The sequence below is a fragment of the Protopterus annectens genome, chromosome 2.part0 (genome assembly GCF_019279795.1).
Source record: "Protopterus annectens isolate FY-2018-M chromosome 2.part0, PAN1.0, whole genome shotgun sequence".
NCBI lineage: Eukaryota > Metazoa > Chordata > Ceratodontiformes > Protopteridae > Protopterus > Protopterus annectens.
In genome coordinates this window covers 328,392,561-328,415,867 of record NC_056728.1, presented here as the reverse complement: position 1 = coordinate 328,415,867, position 23,307 = coordinate 328,392,561, and the positions used below count along the sequence as shown (strand labels likewise).

At 38.5% G+C, this 23,307-nt stretch overlaps 1 protein-coding gene across 1 annotated transcript in view; it reads left to right on the top strand.

The window, feature by feature from the left end:
- Window positions 1–23,307, top strand: part of LOC122793087 (long-chain fatty acid transport protein 6-like) — a 1,586,067-nt gene that overhangs the window by 380,296 nt on the left and 1,182,464 nt on the right. The gene's annotated exons all lie outside the window — the stretch shown is intronic.

The following is a 23,307-nucleotide window of genomic DNA, read 5'->3' as shown; positions in this document are numbered from 1 at the left end:
AATTTATTGTAAATAAAGGTAAGAAGATTAGCCTTGTACAAATTTCCGGTTCAAATTAACAATATTTTTGATATTCTGTATATCAACTGATGTTGATATTGGAAAAGATATAGAAAATGAATTATTATCATTAACTGAGTTTTTGAACTGATATCAATGATGTAGAATAAGTGCAAATATAGAACATCTGTAACCCATGACTTCATTGTTAATATGCTCTAATTTTGTTTGATTGCAATCTGTATTATTGAATAAATCTGTTAAAAGTTCTGATCATTATGAAAGTCACTTTTGTTATTAATTGATGTGACTTAATGTGATACACTGCCTCCTGATAATAATCCACTTTGTAAAGGGGTGTGCTGACTATTAAAAAAACAAATGATTATTAAAAAATATAAAATGTAATATATAATGCAGGTTTAACTTACAAGCATACAGTTTTAATCTGTTATTAATTTGGGCAAATCGGCTTTGCCTGATGGAACAAATTTGAAACCTCTGTTCAACACTGATAAATGATGCATCTAATTTTACAGAAGTTAAGTTAATTACTGCATTGACACAATTATTAGTTATGGTTATGTCCTTCTGCCTGTCCTCCACTTCTCCTTCTATGCTTTCCTATTTCTGTGGTGGTTCTTTGGATGTCGACAAATGCAATATATATATATAAAAAAAAAATATATATATATATATATATATATATATATATATATATATATATATATATATATATATATATATATATATATATATATGGGTCCACTACAGATGATCAAACTTTTAAAAGTTCGACTTTCATATGGCCGAGACTATATGATCAAACTTTTAAAAGTTTGAATGTTCTGAACGGAGATCTCCATACAGCACGGAACAGGAAGATTTCCATTTTCATCACTGTAGTGAGATCTTGGATTTGGTATATTTAAATAGCAGGGGTGTGGGGGGTGCTGCCCCCTGCTAAAAACGTTCAGGGTAATTTTTTTTTTCTTTTTTAATCAGGTGTTCAAACTTTTAAAAAGTTTGATCATATGGTCTCTGCCATATGAAAGTTGAACTTTTAAAAGTTTTATCATGTGTAGTAGACCCATATATATATATATATATATATATATATCTGTGTATGTGTGTGTATATATATATATATATATATATATATATACACACACACACGCGCGCGCGATATCGACAAATGCCTATATATATATATATATATATATATATATATATATATATATATACACATACACACACACACACAATGTCGACAAATGCCTATGTACAAATATATATATATATATATATATATATATATATTTATATATATACACACACACACACACACACACACACACACACACAAGGAGCTCAGGTAGGGCTGTGGGTAAAGAACAGTTAAATTAGGAAGTAGGAGTGTTGGGGGAAGGAAGTAAGGCAGGTGTGAAGAGGGGCTTAAGGGGTATTATGCGCGTGTTGAGTATTTGATTCAAGGAGTTTGGGGGATGAAAGTGAGTGGTGAAACACTGCTTTGATAAGTAAGAGTAAGTGAGTGGTGGTGACGACGCTGCTCATTTTGGGCAGGGTGGGCAGTGACATGCTGCCCTGGTGAATATTTACATGGATGTTAATGCTATGATAAGTAAATTAAAATGTTCAATAAAGTTATATTTAAAAAAGTGTAATACAGGTCAGCAAATGCTATTTGTTGTGTGGGTTTTACTGAGGGGGATCGGGACAAATGCAAGGTTATACCAAGTTTATTCCATATGCAGTAATTTAGTAGAAGATTATGAGAAGGGGTAAAATGTATACAGAAGTAATGTAATTAAGCATGTTTGTAAAACAAAAAGGGATGACATTGTTTACTTGATCAAAGAAGTTAATTTAAATGTTGGAATATATTTGTATTCTGTAGGTTTTTTACATAATTTAAACAGTGGTGCTATTTGTTTAAAGGGATTGATGTAGGTTTGTTTAGTTTATGTTTCTAAATAGAAATACACTTTCTGTTTAATTAATGAGCTAATATTATAACATTTTGTTTGGTTTGTTTAGCTGAAGTATTACTAATATGTGGACAATAGCGTTAGATAAACATTTCTAGAGTTAAACTAAATCGGACTGTGATCATTTTTGTTTGTATTCATTACTTAGGTGTCTTCTGTTAATATTAGTTTAGCTGTTTAATAGACTGGTTCTGTTCATCGTGGTTTAGTGTCACTTAAAGGAGATAGCACAAGTTATAGTAATGTACATGTTGCAATTTTAGGTTTACATTACTAGATGCAGAGTAAAATAATGCATGGTTGTATCAGATATTTAAGGTATAATAACCATTGCTTTTGTAGGTTAACACTTGACAAGGGTAACTTAGGAATGCTATTCAAGGATCTGAGCATAAACAAAAAGTCAGTGTAGAGTCAGTGAACTTCCAGCTTGGTGCAAGTGGTTCCAAAGAGTATGGGTGATGGTAGGAGAATACAGATAAATCAAAATGTATTTCTTTTAGAAATCAGGAAAGAAGGTGGCAAATAATAATGCTTTGAGAGCTAAAGTTAAAATAAAATGTATCTGTAGACTAAAAAGAAAATAATTAAAGGTAAATGAAGTAGTTCGTAAGTTGAAGAAAAGCAGGTATAGCAAGCTGTTTAAAGTGGAAGAGGAGGATGGGGAATTTGGTTAGTAAATGTAAAAGGTATTAAATGGGAGGAAGGGCTTATGTTTAAGTATGAGATGGCAGTAGTAATTTATCTATGCATCCAGAAGAAGAACATCCAGAGAGAAGAGAATGTCATAACAATCGTTTGAGGATGATTTAAATACACTTAGGAAGAGTAGGATGCCAGGAAGTGATGCTGCTTACTTTAAAAGAGAGTATCTTTACTCAAGCGAATATGATAGATGTGCCCTTAAGAACTTGGCAATCAAACTTTGGATATTTAAATATAATATATGTATCTGACTGTGTTGTACTCGTACATTAGAAATGGTAGTATAACAAGAAAAAGACTTAAAAAAGTCAATGCTTCAAGAGAAGGACTTAATACAAACAGAGAGAGAGAGTGTGTCTATGGAGGTTTCCTTCAGAATTTTGAAATCCTAAAACTTCGAAATTGATATGGTCGTGACCATATGATCGAAGTTTTAGAACTTCGAAATTCTGAATGGAGATCTGCATACAGCAAGGAACGGGAGATTTCCCTTTTCCTCAGTAGTGCGATCTCAGAGTTGGTATATTTAAGTAATGAGGGTTTGGAGGATGCAGGGGGGCTTGCCCCCCTGTAGAAATGTTTAAAAAGTTTTTTTTTATTTGTTTTTTTTTTTGGATGCGTTTCGGAATCTCAGTATTCCAAAACATCGATCATATGGTCTTGATCATATGAAGTTAGATGTTTCGGAAATTTGGGATTTTGAACTGAATTCTTCTATGGAAAAACAGATACTGAATGAAAAAAGTGATCATACATTAAGTGTTGACATGCAGCGCAAGTCAAAAATCAGGATTTTACTGGGTGGGATGGAGGAAAACAGCACTTAGAATAAAATAATGGCTGAATAAGGAAGGATATAACAGAAAAAAATGCAAATGCAATTCATTATACTGTTGATTGCAGGGAAGAGTGAAATGAATCCTTTAATATGTGAATAAAGTGTAAGCAAACTATAGTAGTTAATAGAAGCATGAATGTCCTAAGCCCTTACATGTCTCAGCTCTATATTTTTCATCTGAGGAGTACTGCAATCATTATGCAGATGACTTGAAAATGGGTAAATTGATTACATATGATACAATGAGGGCATGTTTTTAAAAGAACTTGACCAAAATGACCATTTGGGCACTGGAGAATAATATGCTGTTAACAGTGTTTTTCGGCTTTTCCCGGTTAGGGTCCCCACAGGCAGATCACCAGTCTGCAGATTGATTCACAGTGGAGTTTTTACGTTGTCAAGTTGCCAGCTTAGTGCCCAACCTTCACAGAAGGCACACTCACACCTACCTGCATGTCTTCAAAACTCACTTGACTGCAGGGAAGATATGCAGACTCTGTACAAAAGGTGCTCCAGTTGAGAATCGAACTGGAGAACTTCTTGCTGTGAGGTGACAATGCTAACCTCTGCACCACTGTGGCAATCTAGGAGAATAATATGCTGATAAATCCAGCAAAAACAAAAAGAAACTAAGCATATGAGATTTAGGAGACACAGACTGAAGGGTGAACATTTAATACAGCACCCAGTGATTGAAACTGTGGATTCTTTTAAGGTCCTGGATATATGGATAGATCCATCTTTTAGTGCTTCTGATCATATTAACCATTTAGTTAATGATGGTTATCAAACTACAGAAAGATTTATAAAGTCTGGGAAATCAGAAATGATTAATTCATTGTAAGTTACTATAGACCCTCAGTAGCATATGCAATAATAATATTGAAAACTTGTAAGAAAACAAGCATGAGTAAATTGGAAAGAGTACAACAGAAATATCCAAGGGGCATCCATGAATGTGAAAATGTAAGCTATTATGAAAAATTAAAAATCTGTATGTTCACATTGTATAATATAAATATGTAAAAATAGTCCTTATTCAGGTATCTAGGGCATTTAGACACAGCAACCTTTGGAAATGTTTGGGGTTATCAAAGAGAAGTAGAGAATCATCAGACAATGCTTGTAGGAGAATATGTAGGAGCGAAAGATGTGTTAATTGGTTCTCTGAGACAGTAGCTATTGCATGAAATCAACTACCAAATTATTATTAAAGCATGCACTAGTTTAGGTATTTTAAATAATGACTTGGACACTTATTATGGGAATTACTGTTTTGGTGTATTGTCAGGCTAGAAGGGAATTTCTGCCCATTCCTGAATTTTTTGTATGTACAATGGATATAAAAAGTTTACACACCCCTGTGAAAATGCCAGTTTTTTGTGATATAAAAAATGAGACCACAGTAAATCATTTCAAAACTTTTCCCACCTTTAATGTGACCTATGACTTGTACAATTCAGCTGAAAAACAAGCATCTGTTAAGAGAAAAAAATATAAAAAATAAAAAACATACAATGAGCTGGTTGCTTAAGCGTGCACACCCTTAAACGAATACTTTGTTGAAGCACCTTTTGATTTAATTACAGCATTCAGTCTTCGTAGGTAGACACCTGCCCTTAAAGAGATTCTGATTAACCCTAAATAAAGTTCATCGTCTTAGTAAGATTTTCCTGACATTTACTCAGTTGCCTGGTACAGCAAAAACCATAGTTCACAGAGAGCTTACAAAGCATCAAAGAGATGTCATTGTTGAAAGGAATCAGTCAGGAGAAAGTGTACAAACAAATTTTCACAGCATTGGATATACCATGGAACACAATGAAGACAGTCATCAAAAAGTGGAGAAAATATGGGACAACAATGACATTGCAAAGAACTGGACATCCCTCCAAAATTGATGAAAAGACGTGACAAAAACTGGTCACTGAGGCTGCCAAGAGACCTACAGCAACACTGAAGGAGCTGCAGGAATTTCTGGCAAGTACTAGTTGGGTACTACATGTAACAACAATCTCCCGTATTCTCCATATGTCTGGGATATGGGGATAGGGTTGCAAGACGGAAACCTTTTCTTACACAGAAAAACATCCAGGCCCAGCTGTGTGTCTGTGTGCGTGTTTGCGTGTGTGCGTATGTGTGTATGTGTGGGTTCGTTCTTACAACTTTTTTATTATTTTTTTTCTATTATACAGTTTATTGATATCAGAGTTTCACCAGACAGGTTAATTTCTGAATTTTGGTATGTATAGGGCAGATGTTTACTGACTTTTTTTGTCTGCAGCTGTTTAAGGTGCTGGTAAAAGTCGAAGGTGAATGTAGCAGCCATCTCTGCTGGGTCCATTAGCAGGGATAGCTGGTCATTTTTCATAGGTGTTATACAATCTGAAGTAGATCTGCCATGGAGAAATCTATAAAGTTGATCTTACTTGCTGGAGGGGTGGTACCACTAGGCATGACAGACAAGATGACTGATTTTTGATCAGATTTAAGCAAGAATGAGGAGGTGCAGGGTAGTGTATTGTGGAGGCTAGGTTGGTAAGGACCAGCTGAGGCATATAGAAGTTTGTAAGGGGTAGTTTTACAATGTATTGGTATCAACAATGTCTAGGCAATGCTGAGCATAGCCATCTTTAGAAGTGCAAGTGTGACATTCAGTGTTTGGGTTGTTGAAGTCCCGTAACAAGATATCATACTTTGTATTTAATCTTTCAGTGGTGTTGAGGTAATTTCAAAGATCTTTGGAGAACATTGATGGGGACCTGTAACTAACAATGAAGTAGTAGTTGGATTTTTTAAGGGTGATTTGGATCAAAGTCAAAAGTCAAGTCAAAGTTAACATTATTGTCATTCTAATCTACACCACAGTGTAGCTGAACGAAATCCCGTTGCGTTGTTTCCAATGCAAAGACAAACCATACGCAAAAATATTTTAGAAAAAAGTAATCTGACATCACAAAAAAGCAAGACATAAAAATATAAATAGAACAACATATAGATGTTGCACAGTGTGTATTGTACTCACCTGGATTTGTCTTGTCAGGGTACAGGTAAGAACAGACAGTTAGTCAATGTCCATAGTGAATGTATAATTCTATCTGTATTGCACTCGTATGAACTGTGTAAAATTAGTGAAATTACTATTCCTGATCAGGCAGATGTATACATTCCTAGGTGATGGGGGGGTGAAGGAATTGTCTTTCTTCTAGTTTGCCTGTTGCCAGAGTGGAACAGTCTAATGGATAAAGGGGAAAACTGTTGTTTAGCCTGGAAGTCTTACAGTGCACGCTTCTGTATCTTCCATCCGTGGATAGGTGGTAGAACATGCCATTTCCAGGATGGGTAATGTCATTGGTTATCTTTTCTGGCTGCGAGTCTTCCAAGGGTGTAAATGAAGAACCAGTGATTTTCTCTGCAGCCCTTATTACTCGACTGAGAGCTCTATGGTCAAAGGCATTACAGTTCCCATACCAGACTATGATGTTGTTGGTTAAGACACTCTCGATGGTGCCTCTATAGAATGCTTGGAGAATTGAGTGCGATAAGTATGCATTTATCACTGTCCTTTAGAAGTACAGTCTTTGCTGTGCTTTTTTTCACAGTGTAATTAGTATACTGTGACCAGGACAAGTCCTCTCAGATGTGTATTCCCAGAAATTTCATACTCTTGACCCTCTCCACTGACACCCCTTTTATCTTTCTGACACCTTTTGAAGTCCACAATAAGTTCTTTGGCTTTGCTGACATTCAACTCTTAAGTTGTTGCTATTGAACCAGCCTATCAGATGCTCCACCTCATTTCTGTATTCTATTTCCTCTCCGTGTCTGAGTAGCCGTATGATTGTCATGTCATCTGTGAATTTGATGATTTTATTGGAATCCTGTCTGGCCATACAGTCATGTGTCAGCAAGATGAATAATAAATGGCTCAAGACGCATACCTGCTCTACCCCTGTGTTTAGAGTTATGCTTCCGGAACTGTTGTTGCCCACATAAACCTTTTTGAGGCCTGCCTGTGAGGAAACTTAGGATCCAATTGCATAACAGGGTGTTGATGCCCATCTGTATTAGTTTCTTTACTAGATTCTGAGAGATGACAGTGTTGAAGGCAGAACTGAAGTCAAGTTCTTGCCTTCTAAGTGGGTCAAAGTTTCATGGCGTGCCACCGATATGGCATCCGCTGTGCAGCGGTTTGGCCTGTATGCAAACTGCAGTGTGTCAAAAGTTGCTGGTATGCTTTAGGTTATGTGGCTTTTAATTAGCCTTTCGAAACACTTCATCACTGTAGAAGTCAGAGCAATTGGTGTGTAGCCATTTAGTCTTGTTGGTTGTGATTTCTTGTGTAATGGGATGATGGTCATCTTCGAAGCACCTTGGTACACTGGCTATTTGCAGCAAAGTATTGTAAATGTCTGTGAGCACCCATGCCAGTTCTGATGCACAGTCCTTCAGTACCCTGCCCATGATGTTATCAGGGCCAGCAGCTTCTCTTGGGTTGACATGTCTCAAGGTTCTTGGGACACCTATTGTGTTTAGGTGCAGCACTACTTCATCCTTACCGACAGGGAGTTTGTTTGCTACTGTTTTGTTATCCACGTCAAACCTGCTGAAGAAGTTATTCAGCTCATCCAAGAATTCAGTGCTGTCATCACAAGAAAGTGATGCAGGTTTGTAGTCAGTTATGGTTTGTATGCCTCTCCATAGATGGCTGGTATAATAGATCTTTCTTCCGTAGGTTCTCTTTGCTTCCTTTATACCTTTACAGTTGGTCTCTGGCTACTTTTTGGGCTTCCATGTCCTTGGATTTGAATGCTGCATTTCATGCTTTTAGGAGTCCACATACCTCACTGGTTAACCACGGCTTTTGGTTTGCTCATATGGTGATGCAATTGGTGGTAGTTATGTCATCTACACCTTTTGAGATGTAAGCTATAACTGACTGTATATGTGCTTCCAGATCAGTTTGGTTGTTTGACAGGGCTGCGTCCTTAAACAATGGCCAATCCATACACTCAAAGCAACCCTGCAGAGCTAAGACAGCTGACTGAAGCCATAGCCTTATTTGTTTCCTTGTTGGTTTGACAGATTTTAGCAGTGGCTTATATGCAGAAGCCAGCGTGATTGCAAGATTTTCAGAATTTCCAAGATGTGGATAAGGTGCCACCTTATACGCCTGCTTTATGTTGGTGTATACCTTTTCCAGTGTATTTACACACCTTGTGGCAAAATTCACATGTTGATGGTAGTGGGGTAGTACAGTCTTTAGGTTGGTTTGGTTAAAGTCACCTGCAATTATCTGTGCAAACTCTGGGTTCCTGTTTTGGAGACCATTTATGGACTGATACAGAGTAGACAATGCTTCATTGGTGTTTGCACTGGGTGGGATGTAGACTGCCATAATGCATACTCCATTAAACTATCTAAGAGCTCTGTGTTAGGGTTGTGGGTAATTTGGTTTATGGTGATGGTGTTTGACAAATACAGATACTCCTCCACAGTTATCCAAGGGCCTGAAAGCATGATAGGTGTGAACACTGGTATATATGGATTCCTATCCCTGCGATGAAATAGTGTCACAGTAGCTACACAAATATGAATGTGTTCAGGTTGTGGAGGGTAGCACTCAAGTTCTGGCTTCTAGTATTGATAAGTCCCACAAAAATATTGTCTAAATCACAGTCTGAGTTTGTTTTGTAGAAATGACCAGCAGGGTGACTGGGCCTAAATAAAAGGTGCTATGGAGGCAGCAAATTCTTTAGCCAGTATGAAGAAGCCCTAGAATGAGAAGAGTGTTCCTTCTATTGTAAAACATGAAGCCTTAGCTTCTATTTCATCCCAGCTTTACACATACTGGATTCCCTTGGAATGACATGATCTACTTGGCCAGTTATTAAAGCTAGTTACCTCATGTTGCCATCTAAGTATCATTTTTGGTAAAGGTAAGGTGCTACTCAAGACCAATGTCTTTCCTGTCAAAAACACATGCATTATAGGTTCCATTCTGTGTCTTATAGGTTCATAGGTAGGTACTAGGCTATTGGCCCTAGGGCCTATATAAGCCTAGCTAAAAATGTACCCTGGCTTTCGCCACCCAAGAAAATTATTTTCTTCTGCCCCTGTCAAACAGAGCCACAGAAGTGATCCCTGGGAAGAATTTCCTATTTCCCATCCAATCATCAAGATTTTTCTTGAAGAGTGCTCATGAGGAGCTATTTTTGACATAGATAGGTATTCTGTTCCAGAGTATGGGAAGTCTCTGGGACAGGAATCTATCCCTCCAGCATGTTCTGTTTATTGTGGTGACAAGGTTTAGGTCCCTAGAGCATGTAGCTCGGAGGGATTGGGATTTCTTTAAGTGGAGCATATCCAACAGCTCTGGGTTTGACATAGCTTTGTATGTTGGGCAGAGATCGCCGCTGAGTAGGCGGTATACGACAGAGTAAAGCTGGAGTTTTTTGAGACTGTCTGCATAGGGCATCTGTTTGAGGCCAGTAATCCTCTTTGTGAGGTATTTCTGTGGCTTTTCCAGTTGTTGATGTCTTGTGAGGTACATACCAAAAGGGGCGTTGTACTCTATAATGGGTCTAATGAGTGATGAGTAGAGGGGAGCAATGACATCTTTTTTTCTGGATGAGAAACCTTTTATGATGAGGTGAGCCATGTAGAAGGATTTCCTGACCACTGTGGCGATGTGATTATCAAAGGACAGACTACTGTCCATCTGTCTTTGCATATCATTATAGGTGGAGTGGCACATTTCATTCATTCCCACATGTTCACTACCAGGTCCTAGTCATATTTGTGTGATCTAAAGGTCCTTACGATATCATGGATCCTGTGACTAGATAAGTAGCTTAAACTTGCCCTGTTCTTGTCCAGACTGGTTAGTATGGAGTCTGTGTGGCTAACTGTATTCACCTGTTATTTAAACATCAGACTTGGATGCCCTTTTGGACTTGAACCTACTTTTCTGGTAACTCTTGGGTGAGCTATGTGGATTTTTCAGTATGTGTGAGTGGAGAGGGAATTGGTGTTGGCTTGCATGGAGGATGGGAAGTTTACTGTGTGTTGTAGAAGACTTTGGCAATTTATTTCTTTCCGGCTCTAGCATAAGTTTTCAACCTAATGATGTGCTGTGGTTAATGTGGTGCTGTAGAGGTAAAATATTTCCAGCAATGGTCTGATTTGAGAGGTTTGCTTCTGTTTTTAATTATTTATATATTTTGTAGGTTTTACTGTCAGTTGATACAATTGGCAATCAGCCAGTAACCATAAAGCCTTGCTGCAGTGCTTTAGAGCAACTGATATGATAGGATTGGCCATATTGGCCATAGGTGGGGTGAAAGCAGACTGCTGGGCCATGTTGCCAGAAGGTGGAGGACTAGGACTAGCTGTAGTATTCTGGTGCTTGAAGGAGATTACAGTAGTAAACACTGAAGATTTATGGGTGAAGTGTTTAACTAATACTCTCAAATTATGTTAGATGGTAGTTAACTAGTAGTACTTACTGTTAAGAGAAAATTAGTTTTGCCAAGAATGATGGAAGTTGATTATTCAGTTGCATTGTGACATGCCTAAAATGCTGTGCTTTGAAGCAGCTAGAGTAGTGTAGTCAAGTTCAATGTTAAGTTGCACTGAAATCCTTAAAATTAGAGTAGCACTCATAGGTGCATTCAATATCAGATGCAGGGTTTCATATGCCTGTACTGTAATTTTCTGATATTTTGCAATATACTGTTTTCGTAGCATTGTGTTGAACGTTTTCTCAGTATTTATTTATTTTATTTATTTATTTTACATTTGTTGACCGGGCTAGTCCAGCTGGATTAATGTCCATTTTCAGTGGAGGCCCGGGGAGAAAAGCTCCAGAGGATTGAAACAGTTATTGGAAATACAATTGTATTATAGAAAGGGAAAAAATGTAAGTACAAATATTAAATATCTTAACTAATTAAGTGAGGTCATAGGTTAGAACTAGCAAAACAATATAATAAGGTATCAAATCTGAACACAAACTTTTATAAAGGGATAATAACTCAGTTGGAGTAAAAGATGAAAAGTAAGTAGTTGAAAAAGTTTATAACAAATATGAGGGTGTCTACAGGCTAGTCTGGGTTGGTACAAGAGCAAAGCCAGAATTTATTAAGATGTATGGAAAGTTGTTTCTTAAATAGTTGGAGAGTAGGCAAAGAGGACAAAGTAGATGGAAGATTGTTCCATATTTTGCCTATTGAGTTAGAGAAAAGGGAATTGCCTGCAGAATTCATAACTTTGGTACTATTAACAAGTGATTTATCAGAGGAGCGTAGTTGTTTCAGGTTGATATAAGGAGTCAGGAGGTTGGAAAGAGCTGGTGTTTTAGAAGATTGGTGTAGAATTTTGTATGCTATTAAGAGTTGTTGAAAAATGAGCTTGTTAGGGAGTTCCAGCCAGTGTAGTTGTTTTAGGTTTATACAGTGATGAGCTCTGAATTGGGAGGAGGTGGCAAAGCGGGCAATATTGTGGTAAGATGTAGTAAGTTTCTTAAGGTTACTTTTGGATAGATTAGTGTAAATAGAGGAAGCATACAGAAGGGTAGAGATGAGGTGTGTTTGGGCTAAGGTTATCCTAGCTTCAGGTGTGAGGAAGAGCTTAATTCTGTATAGGGATCCAATCTTTTTATTAACAGCTTTTATTGTAGTGTTGATGTGGCAATCATAGTTGAGATTATTATTGATAATAACACCAAGAAGTTTGGTTGAGGAGTCAGGAGAGATTACTGTGTTGTCAGTTGAAGTAATACAGAAGTTTGTCAAAGTAGATTTACGGGTGGGTGGGAAGAGTAATAATTTAGTTTTTTTGGGGTTAAGGAGTAGACAGCGGTTGGAGAACCACTGTTCAACAGTTGAGAAGGCTGATTGTGTTTGAAACTGGAGTTCAGTTTGAGAAGAGGCAGTACAGATTATAGTGGAGTCATCTGCATATTGTATGCAGGTAGTATTAGGAAGAGATGATTGAAGGTCATTAATAAAGATAGAAAGAGAAGAGGGCCTAGGATAGACCCTTGAGGTACTCCTAAAGATATAGGAAGGAGAGTAGAGAGAATTTTTCCAGAGTACAGCTTGCTGACGATTTGCAAGATAGGAAGAGAACCAGGTAAGGGAAGAAGGCTCCAGGGCCAGAGATTTTAGAGTGTGCAAGAGAAGTGTGTGATTAACCATGTCAAAGGCTTTTGAAAGGTCTATGAAAAGTGAGGATGTAAGTTTATTGTTGTTGCGGTTTAAGTTAATAGTGTTGGTGAAGGAGAGAAGAGCTGTAGTAGTACTGTGATCAGGTCTAAAACCATGTTGTGTGTCAGCCAGAAGGCCATTCTTGAGGAGGTGGTTGAGCAGTTGCTTATGTATGCATTTTTCTGTGATTTTAGCTAAGGGGGATAAAAGTGCTATGGGACGATAGTTGGAGTAGTCGTAAGATTTGCCTCCTTTATGGAGGGGTATGATATGAGATATTTTCCAGATTGCTGGGAAAATACCTTCTTTTATTGATCTGTTTATTAAGATAGAGACAGGGAAAGCAATGGCCTTTGCTGCTAGTTGCAGGAATTCAGCAGGAAGTTTGTCTGCAGAAGGGGTGGTAGGTTTGAGTTTTTGAATGAGAGATTGTATATAAGAGGTAGATACAGGTTGTAGGTGAAGGGGAGGAATGGTATTTATGAAGGTATTTGGAGATAGTTGAGAAGTATCAGGAGATAGTTGGTTGGCTAGAGTTTGTATAGAATTAGTGAAGAAGGAATTAAAGTTATTGGCTGTTATTGTGGGATTGTCAGGGTCAGAATCCTGAGGGTTTGGTGTAATTATTTGGCCTGGGGTCAGTATGAATAGTACAGTGAGTGTCTCTTCACTGAGATGTCATAAGGTTTTTACTTTGATGTAATTTCACCAAAAATATATATTTTAATTATAACATGCCATGGTTAAAATGTCATTCTTTGATACAGGTAAAGTGGTCTAGTCAAATTCACTCATAAACTGCACTGAAATCCATAGGGATATAATAGCAGTGGTAGGTTTATTTTCTATCTGAACACTCTGTGGTTACTGCCTAAAAGTTTCATAGTGAAATGAGTAATAATGACTAAGATATGGTGTTATAGATCCTTAAAATACAGGTGTTGATAGGTCTTTCACTGTCATAGTCTGACATTTTGCATTTTAATCTTTTTCCATTAGAGATGTTCATGACTTTTACTCATGACTGAGAAAATAGTAATGATCTAGAATGCATCTTTCCTGCGATGTCATTCCATCAGAAATAAAAATCCTGCATATTTTAGCAGAGCAGGAAAGTTTTTTTTTTTCTGTTTTTTTTTTAGCACTGGATGTATGACCCCCTCCCCCCGATACAGATTAGACTTCTATGAAATAAAGTACAAACAACTTCATGTTTTTGTAATAGGTTCATAAGTGTGTACTAGGCCAACAGCCCTGGAGCCTTTACAAGCCTAGCCCATAGAAGTGCCCTGGCATCATACCGCCATTATTTCCCCGTGCCTCTATCAAGTGAGCCACTGGAGTGATCCCCAGGGTGAACTTTCTGTTTCCCATCCACTCATCAAGATTTCTCTTGAAAATGGCCAGTGAGGTGCTCTGCTTGACATGTATGGGAAGTCTATTCCAGAGTATGGGCAATCTCTGGGTTATGAACCTGTCCCTTCAGCATGTTCTATTGATTGTGGTAATGAGGTTAAGGTATCTGGAGTGTGTGGTGCAGAGGGATTGGGATTTCTTTAGGTGTAACACTTCTAACAGGGCTGGGTCAGACATGGCTTTGTAAGTTGAGCAGAGATTGCCTCTTAATAGATAATATTAGACAGAGAAAAGCTGGAGTGTTTTGAGTCTGTCCATGTAGGGCATGTGTTTAAGGCCTAGGATCCTCTTCGTGAGGTAGTCTTTTGGCTATTCCAGCTGTTGCAGGTGTTTAGTGAGGTACATGCCAAATGGGGCATTATACTCGATGATTGGTCTAATGAGGAAAGAGTACAGAGAGATGACCTCTTTCTTCCTGGATGCAAAACCCTTGGTAATGAGATGTGCCACATAGAAGGACTTTTCTGACCACAGTGGCAATGTGGTGGTCGAAGGAGAGGTTGCTGTCAACCTGTGTCCCCAGTTCTCTTATAACGCCTTCAGTGTTCAGTGGGCTACCATCAATGTGGTAATTAGTGTGAACTGAGTTTTTCCCAAAGGGAATGACGATGCATTTTTTGGCATTAAGCTTAAGGCCATGGTTTCAACACCAGACGTTGGTCTCAGTGATGCCTTTCTGTAGGATTTCTACATCACTTGGGGAGTTAATAATGGCTCCAGCTTGCAATCTTCGGCAAACTTAGTCAGCCAGAGTCCCTGTGTGTTGGCCTGGACTTCTGAGAAGTAGATGCCAAACAGGAGAGGACCCAGGACCTATCCCTGTGGGACTACACTCGTGACTGGTCGACAGTCTGACTTAGAGTCTGCTACTTTCACACTGTGGGTTCTATCTGTGAGCCAATTTGCAACCCACCTAGTGATATAGGGGTTAATGGCTAGTTTGGTGAGTCTATCAATAATTCCTGAGTGGGGAATGGTATGAAAGGCCTTGGCCAGATCAAGGTAGGCTGTATGAACTGCCTTACTCTCATCCACAACTCTGGTGACTGACTCAAATAAGTCAACCAGCTTGAGCAGGCATGATCTACCCTTCACAAAACCAAATTGTATGGGATCCAGAGCTTGGAGATTCCCTATATCCTTGTTAATTAGGTCTATGATGATGTGCTCCATAACCTTACATATCAGACTTGTCAGGCTAATGGGGCGATAATTCCCAGGGTCTGTAGTCGCTCCCCCTTTATGGAGATGAATGACTGTAGCAGTGCACCATTCTGTAGGGACAAAGCCTGAGGTGAGGTTGTGATTGAACAGGGCACACAGGTGTGGTGCCACTTCACTTTGTAGTTCATGTAGAACACACCCAGGGGTATTGTTGGGTGCCATGGAAGCTGTATTCGTGGCCTTGGACAATGCAGCTTTAACCTGTGCTGCAGTAATGCTGAGTGCCTGGCATTCTTCCGGTATTGTGATTGGTCCTTTGGGGGGGGGGGGAAGAGGGGGTAAAGATGGCACTGAATCTGTCAGCCAGTATGTTGGCAATATCTGTTGGCTCAGGATAGGTGGTACTATTGTGCAGTAACTCAGAGCAAATCTGGGTATTGCCGTGGAGATTCTTGATATAACTGTAGAAGGCTTTGTGGTTATTTTTAGTGTCTGCCGCAATTCTGCCTTCATAGCTAGTTTTAGAGGTCTTGATGAGTGATCTCAACTTTTTGTTGAGGCTAGTAAGGGAGTTTTCCAGTCTTGGGACTTAACCTTTTTCTGCAACAGTTTCTTCCTTCTGTTGTAGAGTTTGTTAATGGCAGGGGTTCACCAGATTGGTTTCCTTTTTTTGGAGGAGAGCATCTTGTTTCTGTTGGGTATGGCTAGTTCCATGCATTTATGTACGTGTTTGTACAGTACATTGGTGTATGATTCGGCGGTCATGCACCTATTTTCCATTTGCATGGGATGCCATGAAGTTAGCTACCTCTGTTTTTAGCAGCCCAAAGTCAGCTTTGGAGAAGTTTTACATGGTGGTTACCTTTGCTGGTGGTGTGGGTGAGACGTGGATTTCCATGGTAATTAGTTTGTGGTCAGATCTACCCCGGGAGGAATTTGACTATTGTTGTTGAGCAACAGTTGCCCATGTGAGTAATGACCAGGTCAAGGATGTTGCTTTCTCTATTTGGAGGTAAGAATGAGCTGGTCCAGCACATTGGAATTAATGAATTCCAGGAAGCACTGGGCAAGTGTATTGGTGCATGAGTAGTTTTCCCAGTTGATGGAGGGGTAGTTGAAGTCACCCAGTATGAGAGTGTTGGGTTGGACCCTAATAGTTTCCAGGGTGCTTAGGAATGTGGAGTGAGAGTCTGGGAACATAGTTAGGGACCTACAGCAGGCTATGACCTGAATCGCCATCTTACCCACTGCTAGTTGTACCTGAAGTATCTCTGATGCATTATGCTGGGCTACTAGTCTGGAGGTCTGCATATCCTTTATGAATATGGAGACACCACCACCTTTGGAGCTTCGGTCCATGTTCTGGGCTTAAAGGTGTGGAATGAGTTATAGCCTGGTAGCGCAGGGGTGCTTTCTGCTTTTTTAAGCCAGGTCTCTGTTACAGCACAAATGTCGATGTTCTCCATTTTGAGGAATGCTTCGAGTTAGTGCATCTTGAGATTTAGACTTTTAGCATTGAGCAGCATGTCCCTCAGATTGCATTTATTTATTTATAGCTGTTACGGTGGTAATTTGGTCAATGGGACACCACCTAAAAAAGGCATTACCGGGGTGGCAAGAGCCTTGGCCAGTATCCGGAAACCTAGGGGTGACAGATGCAGGCCATCTCTGGCAAAGCATTGAGGTCTGTCAATCATGTCATCCCAAGCAGACAGATGCTGGATCCCCTTAAAATGACACCAGAAACTTAGCCAGTTGTTGAAGTCAATCATTTTCTGTTTGTACTGCGGTATCATTCTGGGCGACGGTAGGATGCTGCTCAGGGCTAGGGTCATACCTACCTGGGCCCCATAATCTGAGAGCTTCTCCATGTCTCTTTTCGTGTAGTCCAGGGAGGTGCATCTCAGGTCATTCGCACCCACATGGACAATGACATAGTCATACTTGTACTTGTTGTGGAGTGACTTGAGTGCATGTGTTATGCGTTTGATCCTGGAACCTGACAGACAGTTAACTGACCGTTACCTTCTCCTTATTCAACCTAGTGAGTGGGACATCAGTGTGCCTCACTATCAAGTCACCTATGATTATTGTATTGGACAAGCTGTTTTGCCTTAGGTTGAGGGGCGCACTGTGTAGGTGAGCTGTGTGTCTTGTGATTTCTGCTGAGTTGTGGTGGTCGAGTGCGTTTCTGATTTGGAGGTCTCTGCTGTTTGGATAGATTTCTATTGAGAGCCTCCGTGAAGGTGGGTGTGTAGTTTGTGTTTTTACGTGAGAGCTGTGATGGTGGGTGTTCTTGAGGGCTGTGTGTTCCATGTGGTGCGGTGCAGGTGTTGAACTTCTCCTCTTGACCAGCTATTCCGTTCTTGGCTGGAAAGTGCATGTCTTCCAGCTTGGATATATAAGTGCAACTCTCACAAGTCTGAGTGTTGGGAGGTAAGAGGAGAGGGTTGTCTGTGTACATAAGGCAGTTTCTACACTACCTCAGAATGACCAAGTTTACCAGGTTAATAGGAGAAAGCACAGGGAACTGACCTTTAGACATGCCAGCAGGGATGGTCATTATTAATAAGTACTGGAGCAGTTTCCTTATACTTGTGTGTGCTACAAAAATTGCTACAAGAAGCCAGATGAAGTGCTAGGTGAACAAGCTAGTTAAGTGCAAGAGAGAAGAGAACTAGCAAGATCGAAGGGAAACATTGAAGAGCAGACTTTATGGCACCGGTAATAGTTTACCCCAGCGTAGTGGTGCTGCACAGCGTGCATACATGGGCTTTTAAAGCAGAAAGTTGAAAGGGAGCTGGAAACCACTCCTCCTGTGGTAGATAGGCTACCTAGTGCTTACCACTCCCACTGATAAGCTGAGAGGCTTATCTCTAACACAGAAAGATGTAGGAAACTCGGAAACTACAATACAGTCCTGAATACAGCAAATCTGTATCTGGACTTCAGTCTCTCTTTATAACTAAGATCATCAGCCAATTCCATTCAATAGCTGAGGGGCATGACATAATATTTTAAGACATTTGCTGTATTGTTTTTCATGGTCACAGAGATATTGCCCTATATTGCTATACCAGCAGCAAGTAGTATTATGTAGTAATTTACTTTCCGACAAATGTACATTTTGCATTTTTCATGATTGTAGACTTAATATGCATCTGAAAAATATCATTAGGGAGATTTTTTTTTATCAAGCAATAACCAGACATGGTATAATTTCTGAGAAAAATTATTTTCTGTTATGTTATTTCCTTGGACAGATATGCACATATTTGAGATTCTGCTCTATGATTTTGTTAACTGCTATTGTGTGATACAATAAGCAACAAAACCTGACTATCCATGGGTCACCCTCTCCCCCCCAAAAAAATTACAAGAATATATTGAAACATTTGAAATGTATTGTTTAAGATAGGATCAGAGTCAGGTCAGAATGACTGTTTGAGATTTACCACTTTTGGCATTTACAAACCATTAAGTGGAAAACCTTAGTTTAGCTTTCAGTTGTCTTTAGAGTAAAAAAAAAAATGTTATCAGAAACCTATAATGTTGATGTGATTTCATACCTAAAATGTTGTGTACATGTAACAGCAATCTTATTCTTTTTTTATGTATTGAGAAATAAAAAAGTGACATTAAATGTATATTTTCATGATAAATTAAGATACATTTACTCACTAACTTTGATTGCAGGAGCCCATTGTAGGGTTGGCTTATAGCTAATTATGTTAATAGTGTTCTCTGAAAATTTCATGGTAAAATGTTGAATCATTTTAGAAATAGAGGCATTTATATACAAACTGAAGAACTGGATAAAAAATGTCATTTGAGGACGGTCCTTAAGAAAATGGTCACCTGCTATGGTTTTTAAGATATAGTAATTGAAGCACCAGTCTTTTCTGAAGGAATAATGATCATCTGGTGAAATGGATTCATCCTGATTATAACCAATCCATGATAAAAATGCATACAGAAATGTAATTGTTTTGTTACTTTTGCAATAATTCTACCAGATGTACAAATATATTCAAAAAACGCTGTCCGTTTTCAACAAATAGTATTTGAAATGTTCAGCTTTTAAATGCCACTGTGTATCTTTCTGTTCTGAAGTGGTTCTTGAACTCCTTTTCTCAACGAGTAGCAGATTTAGATGAAATTGACCTTGACTGTATATAACTGATACAACAAAGTTACCATAAAATAAAAAAAAGTCCTATTCCCAGTTAAAGAACAACCTTCGGACTGCACAATGAAGGTCACAAACTAATTTCCCTTCAGACTAACAGTACAAGCATTTTTGCATCAGGCTAACCATCCTGTCCACTAAAAATCACTTTTTTCTTCTTTCTTTTCAAGTAGTTTCCCAGTTCTCTAGCTGCAGCGTATGCATATACCTGTACTCACTCCATTATTGACAGATTTCTCAAAAAAAGTGTGCATCTCTTTGCAGCACCTTGACTTAGAAAGCTGCCTTTAATTCCCTTTATCCACATGCCATTCTCCAACTGCAGGTACATTTCCCAGGCCTTCGTAGAAATACCAACATAAAATTGTAGAACCATCGCATATTTTTCTCCCCAGGTCACATGTGATACCAGAGTAAAAACTGAGTAAGCATTGTTGTGTTTTTAAACGGAGCGTTTATTTTCGTTAGAAGGCAATGTGTGTTTCAACAAATGGTTGTTAACTTGACAACTTTTCATTATGTTTGGCCAAAGTTCTGTTAACCTTAAATAGGGCCTTATCAAATGAACCAAATGTGACTTTCATCAGTTCTGTTGGAAACAATTATTTCACAGTTGCCATGCAGAATGACATTTTGGATACTGTTTGAAAACTTTCACCAGCATAATTCATTTGTTGTTGTGCAAGATTGCTTTTTATGATCTGGTCAAAAACTAATTCAGATTTTCAGAAACTTGTGCCATTCTGACTGCAGGCTCATAGTTTCTGCATCTTTGTGGTATTCTGACATGAAGCTCACAAAATGTATGTTTCTTTTGGTAGTCTTGTAAATGCAAAACAGGTGTAAAATCTGAAGACTGACCTACTTTAAAAACGAATGTATATATTGTACATTATACTTTGCTTGATTGTACATTGCAATGTGCCTGTTCACTTGAATGTATATACATTCCATTACAGTGTGCTTGTTCAATGAAATGTATATACATGGTTTGTTTTTTTCTACATAATTAGTCTGAACTATTTCTGTTGCTTAAATTTCTGTATTTTTGTTTGTAAAATGTTTTTTATTTCCCCTGGGCCAAGTCTGAAATTGGTCAATATTGATCAGTGCATTTCCCCGATAAACAAATATAAAAAATAAATAAATCTGACAAGGATGTGCTTCGGAGACAGTACTGTTTTACATCATAGCACAGCTGTGAAAACTAGACTTGAGTTTCAGAGGCTATGCCTGGAAGGCTTGGTGACCAAGCCTACTTTCAGTTTACTCTACATTTTTGTTTCATCTGACTGCCCAATGATGGAAGAGAGACTGGAGCTGCTGGCAGGTTCATTTTGGGATGGCGGCAGATCTCTGTAACCATAGTTTGTCTGTTAGCATGTTTGTCTCACCCATGAGATTAAGGTATGTGAAAACCTGTGTCCCACATAAACTCATTGCTCATTATTTATGACTATTCTAATGACAGTAACTGAGAATGCAAGTAGGGACCCAAATGCCTTGAAGTCCGCACTGGGGACAGAATCTCCTAAACTGCAGTTTGAAATACATTTTCAGTTATCAAAACTGATTTAAACTTTAAAGCATATACAAATACAACTGGCAAAGTGTACAGCAAGGCATCAAAGGTTGGATTTGTATGGATTTACCTGGAGGTGGTAATAAGTTCACCATTCAGGACTATGTTTGCTTGCCCTTCAACCTTTATATTATTATAAGACTACCTCACCGTGTCTTATTTCTTGCAAATCGCTGACTTTTATTTATTTATTTTTCTGTTCTGTGTCTACTATCAAGCCACTATCACTGCTGCTGCTTTTATGTATTCAATCTGCTTCAAGATGTAAGAGCAATGATGTGGACCGTCCATCATCCAGGCAGCTATAAGAAGCACCTGAACTTAAAGCCCTACTCTTCTTCTGAATGTGGCTGCATGATGCCAAGGATTGGGTATACACTAGAGGAATGTGAAGGCTTGCACAGTTACTTCCACAAGTGAGAGTGATCCCATAACCTCACCACTTTGTAGACAGATGTCTCTGTCCATCTTTGGTCTTCTATTGGTTTTGTAGGAAGCGTGCACATCCCCATCCAAATGCCTCCACTACTTCACCCTAGGAGAAGTTAACATGTACTAACTATTCATTCCTGTCCCTCCCAAGTTGACCGTTCTAGTGCTTGGGTCACTTATTAAAATGGGTTGTCTAAACTTGTAACCTCTCTATGCCACAGAGGCAGAAATATGAATTTTCACTATTTTGAAATTTGTGTATATATCCGTATTTTCTGTAATTAGCAAATAACTTCATTTAAATATGTCTTTAAGTATTTCTTACTGTATATTGGAGCTTTTCTCCCAAGTCCTCCAGGAGAATGGGCTCTTCAGCCCAGATGGACATTCCTGGAAAACAGAGTTGTTGTTGTGTCTTTTGGCTTTTCCCAGTTAGGGGTCGCCACAGCAGAACTCCGGTCCACTAATGATTGGCAGTAGATTTTTACGTGCCGAGTTGCCAGCTCTGATGCACAACCTTCAACGAAGGTACGCCCATTCACAATTGTCTCCACACAGAAGACGCTCTAGCTGAGAATCGAACATATAAATAAATAAAATGTTTGAAAGAGTGAACAGCTAACAGCATTAATTTATTCAAGCCTATAGCGCCACTTTTTTCTTTTTTTTTTTAACTTCCAGCTCACACTCATAGCTCCTTGTGATGGTCAGAACTTTTTTGGGTCTGGCTTCATTTTCAAGGTGACTTTCCAGACAGTAATAGGCATTATTAGAAAGTACAATGATTTATTAACAAAATGACACTAAGATTATTAATCTAGGATATCCTGCTGTAGCGAAATAAATCAATGTTGACCTATTATTTGTATGTTCATAAATGAGAGCTCTATATGTTATTGAGGGGTATGATGAGATGTGCTGTGTTGAGAGAGAGAGGGAAATTCATTGTCAGTGTCCATTTATATCATGCTGCACTTGGTATATTGCTCATTTGTTAGTAATTATGAAAATAAACAGTATTTTCATATGTACTTAGGAAAACATGGGGTCCTGCAAAGTGTTGTATGACATCAGGTGAAACCTTAAATGTTGTTCAAGAAAGCTGTGTTTCAAATTTGCACTGTAAGTTACACATCTTGATAAATATTTAGTGTTATTTATAGTGATCATTGTACAATTAAGCATATGTGTTCATATTTTTACAAATATCTCAATAGACATGCACTTGTAGAGGAATTTCTTGACATATGAAAACTTATGTCTTGTCAAGACAAATGTTGTAACAATGTATGTCTAGGTTATACAGCTTTCCGAATTTGAAACATTTTAAAAGAGCTTGTCTCGAAAGCTTTGCATTTGCTATTGCTGTTATTTTGTTTTGTTTTAATAAACTATTTACAGCACGAATGTTGTGTTCTTGCTTTCCTTCTGTTTAGGTTCTACAGCTTCCAGGATATGACAAATTGCTTGTGAAAGTTTAGCAAAAATATAATTTTGGGTCTGTGCACATTAATATACAGTAAACTGTGAGTTAACTGGCACCCATTGGGGATTGGTAGATGCCAGATAACTAGTTTCTGGTTGCTTGAGAGTTACTATTAAAAATAGGCCTCACTAATCCTGTACCTTATACTGTTTGTTTGGTTTGATTTGTTCTCAGGTTGGAGAGAGAAGGAATTTATTCCTATTTTCCTTTTTAGAACATTAAAACTCTAAAAATGTAGGGTATGTTTCTGGGGGGGGGGACAAAAAGTGCAAATCAT